We start from the raw sequence: 13,535 nt of genomic DNA, 5'->3' as shown, positions 1-13,535 counted from the left end.
CCGTAAACACACAGAACATGTGAGGACTGTAGGAAGGTTACTGTAAACAGGAATGATGGACCGCTTGGGTCTTTCAGGGGGCACGGCTCACTGGTGCGGGATTATTTGGGACACTTAAAACACAGGGAATGGGAGACGCACTCTGAGCACTGCTAACAGTAAACATTGAAATGTGGGTACTTATCAACATATTTTTAAACACCGGCCGCTCCGCACACTTTAAACCGGGACACCCAGTTCACGTCGTAAACATAGTATTAGGGCAGTGGTCTTCCAACTGTGGTGCTGGACCCCTGAGCGGCACGAAGGATGTCCAGGAGGGGCGTGGGGCTCTTCCAAAAGGGAGTATGGTGACTGATCGTTAATAGAAAATACAAGTAGACATGGCATACGTGGGGGCCCAACAACTATTTTTTTAGTGGGGGGCTCAGTATAAAAAAAGTTTGAATGCCACTGTATTGGGGCTGGAGTCTGCTGTTGCATCCCAGTGTGCACCAGTGCTCAGGGACAGGTATGTGCAAGGATGAAGCACATGTGTTGCTAGGGGGGGGCTGAGGGGGCTATAGCCCCTGGTCTTTTGGTTGTAGCCCCGGATAAAAGCTCAGGGACTACAACCAAAAGTCCCGACATTAGCTTAGCCCTGGCTCTTTTCCAGACGTAGCAACAGCCCTGCGCACAGCCGCTGATGGGGTTCACACTGACTGCGCCGGAGGACCTTGTGTCCTCAGGTTCTGTGGGACTGTGTACCATCCCTGGTAAATGACGTCCGGTGTTCCCAGTTCCAGTGGGTGCTCTGTCGTTAGGTTATCTTGCTCACTGTCCAGCATCTCACCACCCTCTGCACGGGCGATCAAAACGCAGCTTGCAAAAGCAGCTGGTCTTGCGTGTCACACGAGTGTGGCCTTGAAGCGCTGTGACCGTTGAGCCCTTTGCGACCGACACTGCCCTTGGGGTCGTTTCCAATGGCAGGCTTGGTGGTCTGCATGCCTGTTGTGAATGAGCACTCGGTCACCCTCCTTTAGTGCATATTTATGAGGCGTCCCCTTTCATTTCCCGTACTATTGGAGTGTTTAGTTTAGTTTATTTATTTGTTTTGCGCGCCTGGCCCGGAGGCATCTTGGCGCATTACTTGCAGGGTAAGGCTACAACATACAACGCATTTCTTACAATGTACAAATGTTACAAATATTAGCTGGTACAACTATTACAGCAAATAGTGTGGGTTTCAAAAATGCAGTAGGTATCATACAGGTCATAGAAATACAAACATTATGAGCGAGATGCCACTAAGTCCTGCTCAATGAGCCATTTTTTTTTGTTTGTTTTGCGTTTGAAGGCAGGGAAGCAGGGCTCTTCTCTTAGTGGGCAGGGGAGGGTGTTCCATAGTTTGGCCGCGAGGACAGGGAAGCTGGCCCCTCCTGCTCTTTGTAACTTGGATCTAGGAATGGACAGCTAGTGAGTGAGAGTAGATCTCAGTGGACGTAGGGCAGTATGTATAGTAAAGCGGTTAGCTAGGTATTCTGGGGCGAGGTTAGCTTTGCCATTGCACAACCTTCCCAGTCCACCGTAGGCCGTGGCCACAAACGATGCCCTGGTTCAGCTGATAGCACTTTCTGATTCGAGAGGGCTTCCACCAGGGCCACTCCCATTGAGGAGTGCGGTGTGAGGAACCATGTGTGTACTTCCTGCAGTGAGTTCCCCATTTCCATGAGCTATTCTGAAGGCTTTCTTCAATGTCCACATGAACCTTTCGACATCCCCATTTGCCCCTGGTCAACCTGGAGTAATGTGCTTCACCACGTAGATCAGGAACAAGCCGAACTCCCTGCTTTGGAAAGGCGGACTGTTGTCGGACAAAATGGACTGGGGAATGCCATTAACCACATATAGCTCTTCCAGAACTGGGATGACCTATTACATTGGGCTGGATGGCAGAAACTTACTTGGGAATACCTGGAAAACTCCTCAAATACAACCATGAAGTGGATGTTCTGTAGGATCGTCCTGGAGTCCATGCCAAGGGCCTGGCACGGTGCCTTGCGCCGTGTTGGCAACTCTGTGGGAGGTGGTTTTGTTTCTGTGGCAGACACCTGGCACCAGGTGCAGCAGTCTTGCTCCAGGTCTCCCTTTTTCTCTAGGTTAGGGAACCAGACTGTATCCATAAGACGGCTTTTGCTCGTTGTTCACAAAGAATTGCACCTGCCTCTGGAGAAATTAGCATTTGACCTATTCAACCAGAGTCTACTGTCCCTTAGACGGTGAAGGACTGTTGCAAGGCAATTGACCTGCTACTTTCGGACAACGTGTAAATTGGGACATAGAGTCCCACCAGCACACCTCGAATCATGTGCTGGACCACCTTGCCTGCAGACTAAGGCGCTGATTCCTGAAAAGTCATATGTGAGATAAAAATGTTGTAATTGGCCTTGAGTCTTCATGTAATTAGACCTGGTGCTATCTCGCATTGAAGTAGATGGTGGAGAAAAAGCTGGTCTGTAACAATGTCCTCTAGCGTGGGGATGTTCGGTAGCCGCATATCCACACAGATGCAAACTGCCTCAGGCTGCTTTAGTTTGGGGGCAAGAACAGTAGAGACCCTGGGCATTTGGGCCTTTTACTCTTTCAATTGTACCTTGGGATTTTACTACGCCGAGTTCCGCCTCTACTTTGTTCCTTGTTTGTTTGAAAAAAATAAATATCCGGTGGTGTCTGAGTGTGATCAATCAACTTCCAGGGCACCAGTGGTCCAGGGATGAATATCGGTTTCTAAACCATCAATCAGGCCCGCACCTCTAGTACACCAGAAGGGATCCAAACAGTTTGGAAACACAAGCAGATTATAAACCACCTTGTCCAATTTTGGTAACGGGGATGGAACAGCAGGCTTATCTCTGAAAGGTTGTGGCTCGCAGTTGCAACACAGCGAAAATACAATTATTACCCAATGATAAAAAGGGACTGTCCAGTCAAGGTTGTATAAAAATATCTACTTTATTATTCACCCAAAAAACACTTATTGCACATTACGAAATACAACGTAACCTGTGAGGAATGCAGAGGACAGACCGTTTTAAAGAAGGAAAAGGGATGCACTCTGGATACTGACAGGAGGGTAGTCAGTATAGTAAATAATCCCAACATTTCAAGGATACTTGGCTTTAGCACAAAGGTAGAAATGGGTCATAAAATGTCACTAGGGGCCTTCAGAGAAAGACTAGGGTGACAGAACCACTCTGTACCTTGTGCTGTAGATGGTCTTGGTGCTTGACAGGGTCGAGTCGGTTTCAGGGGGCTATGCAGCTTCTGCACGATAGTGCAAGATGGGAGACAGCTGTGGGTATCGGTTGGCAACCAGTTTGGCGATCAAGGCTGGATGGACAGCTGCAAGCTGGCCTACATTGCAGCTTGGGGTCCAGAATCCTCTCAGTGCAGGTTGGCAGTTATGAAGCACTGGTCAAGGTGTCTCTAACGGCTTTAGCAACTGCGGCGTAACAGTCAGTGGTGCAGCAGGTTGCAGCTCGAGGCGCTCGACTGGGTCAAAAATGTCCTTTAAGGCAGAAGCCGGTTGATGCTTGTTGATGCACTCCTAGCTTCTTCACTGGGCTGGTGTCATCCTTTAAAGCAGACGGCCCAAAGCTGAAGGCAATGGCCTTGGTTTTGGGTCCAGAGACTCTCTGGCACTTCCCACCTAGGAAGCTTGCTTGCAGAGCCTAGCATAGCACGCTGTTTGCTGGCTGGGTATCGGTTCTGGAGCGGCTGCAGGGTCCTCTGGATTCAGTATCTCACTCTGTTCCCTGGGAGATGTTTAGGGGAGGGATCTTGCTTCCCTCTTGGAAATCCTGGCCGTCCTTCACTGGCAGAAGATGTAAGGTAGACTGGACCTTCAGCCAGGGTTCAATGCGGAGTTCTTCTTCTTCCTCCTTTCTAGTGCTGTCAGTCACATACTCATACCTTCTGAAAGGTGTCTGTCTCCCTGTGGGGAGGACTACTGTAAACACGCAGTCCAAACATAACATTTCACTGTTATTCGATACTGAGAGTGGGAGCTGGCTTCAGGTTGGCGCAGGGCATATGAAAGGGTGTTGAGGTTTCCTGTCTCCTAGATTAGCTTCTGCATCCAGGCGCCATTTGGGCCTGTTTGAATTACCCTGTGAATGGTATGGGAAGCTGACACCCGATGCAGGGCCCTAAAAAAAGGACAGGGCGGATCCATGGAGCCTTTGTTAGTTGATTAGACTGGCCATGGCAGGAGGAAGGTTTGTCCTTCCCTCTTCTGGAGATGCATTGTGTACTCCTGTCATATCCCAACTAAATATGACAGGGGTGGTGGAGCCTGTAGGCTGTGTACACCCATAGTACACTGGTCTATGCGCATGTCGTGCAGTGAGCATAGGAAAATGTGAGTGTATTAGCACCTCACATTTTCCAGAGGTTGATCTGCCATCATTAAATCTTTATTTTTATTTAAAACCCAGGTGAGCGCATACCCACCATGCGGATAGTCAAATTCCTCACACTGAGGGCCACTGGTTACGCCCTCGGGTTGATGTGGAGCCTGACTCCACGGCTCTTGACGCATCCAATACGCTTTAATAGGTCACTGAACTCTTGCAGCGGCTCCACTTCGTCCTGGTAAATGCTGAACACAGAGTGGATGCGACTCCATCTTCTGCCGTGCAGCAGCTCAGTAGCGTGTTCTTTGCTTAAGGAGTAATGTAGAAGGTTGCCGGGTTGGCTCGTTTGCCATGGGATACCTGGTGTGAAACGTTTCATCCAGGGGTAGTGCGTATATGTTTCAGTATCGATAATTGTGCACCTTGGAATGTGCCGGTTGGGGTCGTGTTTTGCGAGGCGCAGAACTGGGTGGCTTGTCCTCACATTGACTGACGCTCCCGTGTCTGAGGATTGGAATAGTCGCAAGTTATATCCACAAAGCACATCTCGGTTTCCTTTGTTCCTCCTTCAGTCCCTTGTGGATATAAAGAACACCTCCTCTATGTCCTGTCCAGGTTTGCGGGTGTCTGTGGGCATCAATCGCCTCCTTGAGACCTGCCAATCTAGCGCATCAGAACCTTGCAGGGTTTGGAGACCTGCCTCAGTTAGTGGGCCACACACAATACACTGCAGACATTTGTGAAGTGGCTGAGCTTTGGACGTGGCCCACATGCCTGACCTAATTCCGAACAGCAGTAGGTGTGGGGGTACGTGAAAAGCTTCTGCACGCATCCCACTTTCCTCTTCGAGACTTCTTCGGCCTAGATCAGGGTTGTCCAACTCCAGGCCTTGAGGGCCAAAACCATGTTGGGTTTTCAGGATACCCATCATTAATATTCATGAGATAAATTTGCATACAATGGGCCTCATTACACGGACGGCGGTAAGGGTTTACCGGTACCGGTAAGCGTACCGGTAAACCCTTACCGCCTTACTACGAGGTCCCTTTGCGGGTTGGTACTTTAACACCTGCTGTTTAGGAGGCGCTAAAAACCAACCCGCAAAGGGACCAGGGTGCTAATTACGGTACCGCAATTTGCGGCACCGTAATTAGCGCCTTCCCCATTCCCATAGAGCCCTTTGGGGCAAAAATGGGAATGGGGAAAGGCAATGAGGGAAGGGGGAATTACCGCCCCGCCAACCTTGGAATAGGGCGGTAATTCCCCTTTCCTCCAAGGCGGTGCCGGTATTTTACCGGCATGGACCAGGGTGCTAATAGCACCTTGGTCCTCCGCCTACCCTGTAATGCGGTCCATTGATTGAGGGATACCCTGAAATCCTGGAGTTGAGCAACTCTAGATTGAGTGTTGTGAGACCCGCGTGTACCCCTTGAGCGCCTCTCTGGCCTGGTTGCTTCCTTATGGTATGCACCTCTTGAACCCACATAGATTTGAAAGCTCCTTCATGTGCGAGGCCCATGAAGTGGCAAGTTCGTGGCAGCCACGAAGCTCCAAAATGTGCTGGAGAGATATTGCCGGTAACCTCAGGATTTGACACCACAGCTGGCTGCAGGAGCAGCGCTGGCTGAACCAGCTGTGCCATAATTTTGTTTTCCTCGCCCACTAGCCTGCAAGACATGGCAAGTTGCCTCAGGTGGGCATGGAAAGCATTCTGGGGTTTTTGGGGCTCCTGGCAGAGCTGAAACTTCTCGTAGTCCTGTTGACCAGAGGACAGAAGTAAATTTGGGGGGCCTTCGTGGTCCATGTCAATGAGCCATCTCGGGCTGGCAGCATTTTCACAATATTATGGACAGCACTCCCTGTGAAAAAGAGGGGCATGGAGCCTTTGGCATCATCACCATCCGTTGCCTTGGTAGCCAAAAGAACTCGTCCAACCAATTGGGAAGCTCTGATCCCGAGATCCCTTGGACTGGAGCTGTGGACCCCTGCGTCTAGGGCCGATGTCCAGCCAGAGACGCGGCCCTTCCTGCCCATCCCTGTCCATGGCAACTGAATTCGGGAGATACTAGTCCAGTCCCTTGTTTTAATTTTATACTCTGGGACCTGTAGTCCTAGAGTTCCTCATTATAAATGCAGGACTACAAGTCGCAAAATAAAAACCAGGAGTGGACTAGGGTATCCTGGGAATAGAATATGTTGGTATGTATAACCCATTAGTTGGGGGGGGGGGTGGAGGAGGCCTCTGGGGGGGGTGTAAACGCAGGAATTGGTCGGAGTAGTCAGAAGAGTGTCACTGAACACAATTTAATGGGTGAATTTTTTGAAAATGTTGTCAAGGCAACAAACGAAGGAACTGGGGGAGTCCGTAAATAAAGAAACTGGGGCATACCTCTCAGGTTTCCTGTGACCATGTGATGGATGGCCTTCTGGTCTGGTTTTTGCTTGTAATCTGGGACTTCCAGGTTCCCAGATTTAAAATGGGAAAGACGACTACAAGTCCCAGAATCCAAAGTGAAAAAACAGGACTGGGTGCACTTCTGAAGCATGGCCGCGGGAAACTTGGTTTGGGCTGCCCTGAGAAGTCAGTATAAACAGGACTGGGAACACTTGGCCGCCTGGAACAGGTCGGGGGGCACTTACTGTAGCTCTGAGCACTGAGGGGAACTGTGAATAAAAGCAGTGTGGGAGCACTTGGGACACCGCGCATGCAGGAGATCTGGGGGCGCGCAGGATCACCGTAAACGCAGGCTCTGGGAGACGCCAAGGACACTGCTTATATGGAAACACTTGGACGGTGCAGCAAACGCAGCACTCGGGCAGGAATTTCTGACAGAATCGACATGGGAGCTGGTGCCATTCTCCGTATTGTGAACCTCTAGGTGTGGAGAGTTCTCAGGAGCCCGTTACATGCAGTGGTCTTCAAACTGGGGGCGGTGGAGGGGCACAGGGTGGGCAAGTCTCTTTATGAACTGATTAAAGTGACGGCTTTTAATAAGCATAAGCATTTAACAGAAAATACAAGCAATTATAGCGTGTGGGGGGCTCAGTGTAAAAAAAAAGTTTGAATACCATGGACCTAAGAAAGTATACTTGTGACAGCGCCACGATGCCAGAGGGCTGTTTGTGCACTTTATATATCTAAAAATAAAAAAAAATCATTATAAAGAAATAGAATCTGGAGGAGGAGCCCTCAGGTTTAATGTAAACATAGGCCTGGGGGAGCCCTCCGGTGGCACGGTTAAGAACTGCAAGACTGGTCTGGGCCACACGAGTTTCGGTGGGATGGGGGGGAGTGGGTGGGTCACGTTTTTGCAAACAAATAATTTGGAGAGGTCTGATGGGGCACTGGATACCTAGGAAATAGTGGGAGCAAGATGAGGCCCTAGAAGGATTTGAGCCAGTTCTACAATTAGTTAATTCTAGGAGGCCGCTCACTGGGACAGCGTCAGGGCCTTTCAACATTTTCAGTTATTATAATTGACCCCAAGGAGCTGCCCCCGTTTTGGCAGTCTTAGGATACCAGGGATGCATCTAGACAAACATTTCAGGTATGGCAAATCTTTTATTTGGTGGGAGAGGGGCTAACTTCAAAAGACTGAGGCAGCAGCTTACTTGTGTGGGGGCATCTAACTTCTTGACGCATCCTAATGAGACTATTCTGGTGAAGCTTCAATGTTAAAAGCAGTTAACAATTCACCTCTGAAACCATACATTTGTGGACTGCTGTGAAAATGAGCTGTCTCCTACCCCCCAGTCACCTGACTCGCAAGTACTAACACCTAATCACGATTCCAATTGCCTAAAGATGCATACGGGTGCTTACAATTAAATGCTTAACATGATTAATTGTGCAACCTTTGTTAACTGTGCAACCAAGGCACTGTGGCTTGGTAGGTCAGCCAGGTCAAGTCAACATAACCCAACTTTTTAGGGGGTGGGGATAAAGCCCAATGACTGTATGACAGTCAAATGTTTCTTTAGACCGGACATTAAATGTACCCTTCGCGGCATGCACATTACAGTTTGAGTTTGCTGGTACGTTCTGGAGCCTGCCTTGGGCCCCTTGCAGTATGCAGCAATGTTCTTATACCCTTGTTGCGGTTTTATGCTGGTTTCATTCACAGTAGCCCCTTGCTGACAGAGAGTGGTTAATAGCTTTTCAGTGGCCATAGTGTGTTTCAGCTACAGCTGTTAACTCCCTGGCTGAATTCCTCTGCCTGTATTATAATTCAAGCACCCCATGGTTGCCTCAGAATGTTCTTACCAGCTGTACGCAAAGGGGCCCCCAAACATCATCTTGAAAAGTGCCCCCACGATTTTTGATACCTTAGTTCAGCCGACCCTGCTCCCATCGGCGAGAGGCGCTATATTTATCCCAAAGACTTATGCTAGACGTGAAGGGCAAATATACGAGATGCAAAAAGCTGCTTCAAGAATACACTTCAGCACGCCCAATGTATGCAAGCTCGAATGATGGAACGCCCCCCGCCCCCTGAACCGCACGTGCAGCCAGTCGTGCACTGCAGCACGAGCTCCTACGCACGCATACACTTGGAGGGGATGTAAACATCGCGCGGGGAATAGCCGCGCTGCGCCCACGCTCCCCGCTTAGAGGCGCCGACTTGTGTCGCCCCCTTCCATTCGCGCACCTCCTCCCTTCGTGCCAGGTTGGGAGCTTCTGTGCCAGGCGAGGAAGCTGACTCACGCGCGCTGCCTTGGGACCCGACACCGCTCTGGGAAGAGTGAGTACCGACCGTCTGGAACTGTGAGTCAGCAAAGGTCACTGATGGCCGGGTCCTGGCAGGGCAGCGTCCTAGAAGGGTTTCACTGTCTGACGTCAGATTCAAACAGTGATGTCACGCTCTGAAGCCCTATTCCTAGTGCCTTAAGTGGCCCGGGAAAATCAGCTGGTGCTCATCAGGGGGCGTGGCCTAAATGGGGGGGGGGGGGGAGCACGCCGCCTTGACGAGCCTCGGCTTAAGGGCCGCCAGGCAACCCGATCTATGCATTTATTAACCAAAGGAAGATCTGATGGCGTTCAGCTGCCACGCTTTTTCAGCCTTAATGGTAGCGTTGCCCTCCGCCAGGCATCATTTTAGCTAAGGGATGCATTGCATCTCTTAGCTAAAGGGATGCCTGGCGAGGGGCAGCAGCACCATTAAGGCTGAAAAGGTGAGGCCGCTGGAAGCCGAGACCTTTTTCCCTAAAGCCTGAAGCTCCCGCTAATGAGCAGGAGTTTCAGGCTTTAGACGAAAATCCTTGTCCTCTGGCGGCAGGGGCTGCCAGTGGACAAATACACCAAATACCGGGACCATATTTCTGAACCTGCTGGGGCTCTGATCTAGCTAGCCCCAGGCCACTTAAAGCCCTACCTATGGCATTAGTGATGTTAAAGCTTGAAGTCTGGCGTTTGGTGCTTGCAGGGTCCTCCGCCCTGTTCCTGCAATAATGTAACTGGGAGATATGAAATGTACAGGGAAATGCGGCTATGCATTGGCTTGGACCTCCTAGGTTAGGCATGTCAGGGTTTTGAATTCGAGATTGTCCCCTGCCGGGGCACCAGTCACTAGAGTAGATAATTGCCCCATCTCTGCATAGAAGCTGCTGCCTCTGCCACCCCATGGGCGAGCCTTGCATGCAGTGCTTTAAGTGGGATTAGAAATTGAGGGGGGCTCTCATTTGGGGGTGTGGCCCGAGTATGTTTAGGCCACGCCCCTATCAAGAGCCCCCCCCCCCCCCTTGCCTAAGGGGTGGGGAGTGCTAAAAGAAGCAGAGCTGCTGTGCACTGGCATTATTACCTTTGATGCGCCCAGCACCTCCTTTTTAAACCGGTCGGGGGTGGGCCCCGGCTCGGGAGACTTTTCTACTCGTCATCGCTACAGGGTATGCCACAAGGAGCCCCGTGTGCCTTCCACCTAAAGAAAACCTTTTTCAGATGTATTCTTTTCTTCTTTTTTGGGCAGGAAGTTGGGGAATGTTTTGTCAGATGTGTGTGGAGGTGAACGCTCTAATATTGTTGGTGGGATCACAATACTTCTTTTTTGGAGACTGGCTCTGTGCCTGCATGTTAGATACACATCTCTTCCTTCAGTTGCTAGTGTACCCCCTTTAGATAGCCAAATGGGATGGGAAATGTTGACCTGTGTGATACAGCAATGTTTGCAGCAGGCACATAAACCCACTGAGCTATTTTACAGGGATTTTCCCAATAAAGTGTTTTTTACTCGGATTGTTTTTTACTGTCGAATTATTATACTTAACACTTTAAACAAAAAAGAGATGTTGCCCCCTTTCATACCAGGTGTGAAGTCTTGAATGCACTTTTTAGGCCACTCCTTTTCACACAAAGCCACACCTTCTAAAACGGGGGTCTGCAACCTTGGGCTATCCAGGTATTTTTTTGCCTACGACCCCCATAATCACTCACCATTTGACTATGCTGGCTAGGGCTTTTGGGAATTGTAGTCCAAAACATCAGAGCCAAGGTTTGCAGGCTACTTTAGAGGATACTTGAGCCACGAAAGACACCCATTCGCTCCCGGCTTCCCTCAAATATTGCTTCCCAATTCGCTAGAGCACAGGCTCTATACAGAGTTGCCAACATGACCCATTCCAATCTGTAGATGCTTATCCAGTCCTGTTTCTTTGCATTCTTTGACTTGTAGTTCCCCTTTTCCCATTATAAAACTTGGACCACAAGTCCCAGACTGCAAAGGAAATAACCAGGGCTGGATAAACACCTACAGATTGGAACGGTTTATGTGGGCAACTATGCACCATAACATGAAAAAATGAAGCTCATTTTATTAACCTGTGCCACAGAACAGGACCCCACTGGGAGGAGGGGCGAGTGCACACGTGACACTGAAGGGAAGGGCTGTAAGGGTTGGCTAATCGGGGATGGATTCTTACCTAGTTCAAGAGAAACCCTAAACATGGAGGAATGGATCTGTGACGTGAGTGCCAGAAGCAGGCATGCTAGACCCCCTCTGGCAATGTGCAGTGTGGAACTCCCGCCGTCAGGATGTCATGGAAAGTGAGCCCCCTCTGAAAGTAAAGCGCTTTGAGTTCTTCGTGGCGTAAGTGTATGATTTTAGATATAAACCCGGCAATGCACAGCACAGAATCGCACATGGCAACATGATCCCTTCCATTCGGAAGATGCTAGTCCAGCACTGGCTTTTCCTTTGCGTGCTGTGACTTGGAACTCTAGATTTATAATGGGAAAACCAGGACTACAAGTCCCAGAAAGAAAAACCAGGACTGGACGACCATCTCCGGAATGGAATGGATAATGTTGGCGTGTATGCGGTATGGCTACAGTAGTTTACGCTCTACAACCGCACAGGATCATGCACCGGCTTTGCACAAGAGAAGTGCCCTGTGACAAAATGGCAAAGATCTGATGCAAGTGTCCCCCAGAATATCATATAGGGGTGTTCTCAATGCTACAGAAAAAGCAGGGGTGTCTGAGGCAAAAAGGGGCTTCAACTCAAGCAAAGGAAACCACTCTTGAGTCATGAAAACAGGAAGCAGGTGCGTGAGACCTCGTACAAGGCGCTGGGCCAGGGGTACCAAGGTGCTGGGCCAGGGGTACCAAGGCGCTGGGCCAGGGGTACCAAGGCGCTGGGCCAAGGGTACCAAGGCGCTGGGCCAGGGGGATCAAGGCGCTGGGCCAGGGTTACCAAGGCGCTGGGCCAGGGGTACCAGGGCGCTGGGCCAAGGGTACCAAGGCGCTGGGCCAGGGGGATCAAGGCGCTGGGCCAGGGTTACCAGGGCGCTGGGCCAGGGTTACCAAGGCGCTGGGCCAGGGTTACCAAGGCGCTGGGCCAGGGTTACCAAGGCGCTGGGCCAGGGGTACCAGGGAGCTGGGCCAAGGGTACCAAGGCGCTGGGCCAGGGGTTAAACGCGCTGGGCCAGGGGCTCAATGTGATTTTGTCCAAAAGATTTAATTGAAAAAATGTGGGTAGTAGATTTTGCCACCAAATAACCTCACGACATTATTCACCTAAAACCACTCCCCAGATATATTTGTTACAAAATCTGCCGCTGCAAAACCCCCCTATCCCGGGCCAGGAGGGCAAGGTACCGTAAACCGGTCAGGAGATGCAAAGTACCGTATACTGGTCAGGAGGGCAAGGTACCTATACCAGCCAGGAGATGCAAGGTACCTATACCGGCCAGGAGATGCAAAGTACCGTATACCGGTCAGGAGGGCAAGGCACCTATACCGGCCAGGAGATGCAAAGTACCCTATACCGGTCAGGAGGGCAAGGTACCTATACCGGTCAGGAGGGCAAGGTACCTATACCGGCCAGGAGATGCAAGATACCTATACTGGTCAGGAGGGCAAGGTACCTATACCGGCCAGGAGATGCAAGGTACCTATACCGGTCAGGAGGGCAAGGTACCTATACCGGCCAGGATATGTAAGGTACCTATACCGGCCAGGATATGCAAGGCACCTATACCGGCCATGAGATGCAAAGTACCGTATACCGGTCAGGAGGGCAAGGTACCTATACCGGCCAGGAGATGCAAGGTACCTATACCGGCCAGGAGATGCAAAGTACCGTATAACGGTCAGGAGGGCAAGGTACCTATACCGGCCAGGAGATGCAAAGTACCGTATACCGGTCAGGAGGGCAAGGTACCTATACCGGCCAGGAGATGCAAGGTACCTATACCGGCCAGGAGATGCAAAGTACCATATACCGGTCAGGAGGGCAAGGCACCTATACCGGCCAGGAGATGCAAAGTACCGTATACCGGTCAGGAGGGCAAGGTACCTATACCGATCAGGAGGGCAAGGTTCCTATACCGGCCAGGAGATGCAAGATACCTATACTGGTCAGGAGGGCAAGGTACCTATACCGGCCAGGAGATGCAAGGTACCTATACCGGTCAGGAGGGCAAGGTACCTATACCGGCCAGGATATGCAAGGTACCTATACCGGCCAGGATATGCAAGGTACCTATACCGGCCAGGAGATGCAAAGTACCGTATACCGGTCAGGAGGGCAAGGTACCTATACCGGCCAGGAGATGCAAGGTACCTATACCGGCCAGGAGATGCAAAGTACCGTATAACGGTCAGGAGGGCAAGGTACCTATACCGGCCAGGAGATGCAAAGTACCGTA

General features: G+C 50.7%; 1 protein-coding gene across 19 annotated transcripts in view; it reads left to right on the top strand.

The window, feature by feature from the left end:
• The window catches only part of PHLDB1 (pleckstrin homology like domain family B member 1), a 500,781-nt gene that overhangs the window by 234,113 nt on the left and 253,133 nt on the right, over window positions 1-13,535 (top strand). Inside the window, exon 1 of one of the 19 annotated variants that reach the window (XM_069614421.1) lies at window positions 9,047-9,136. The exons of 17 other annotated variants lie outside the window; for them this stretch is intronic. The gene's annotated coding sequence lies outside the window, so the exon portion shown is untranslated. One more of the 19 variants, XM_069614422.1, reaches the window with a different exon arrangement.

The sequence above is a fragment of the Ambystoma mexicanum genome, chromosome 9 (assembly GCF_040938575.1).
Source record: "Ambystoma mexicanum isolate Mex_15411 chromosome 9, UKY_AmexF1_1, whole genome shotgun sequence".
NCBI classification, from domain to species: domain Eukaryota; kingdom Metazoa; phylum Chordata; class Amphibia; order Caudata; family Ambystomatidae; genus Ambystoma; species Ambystoma mexicanum.
The sequence above is the reverse complement of the archived record's forward strand: the minus strand, read 5'-3'. Positions and strand labels throughout refer to the sequence as shown.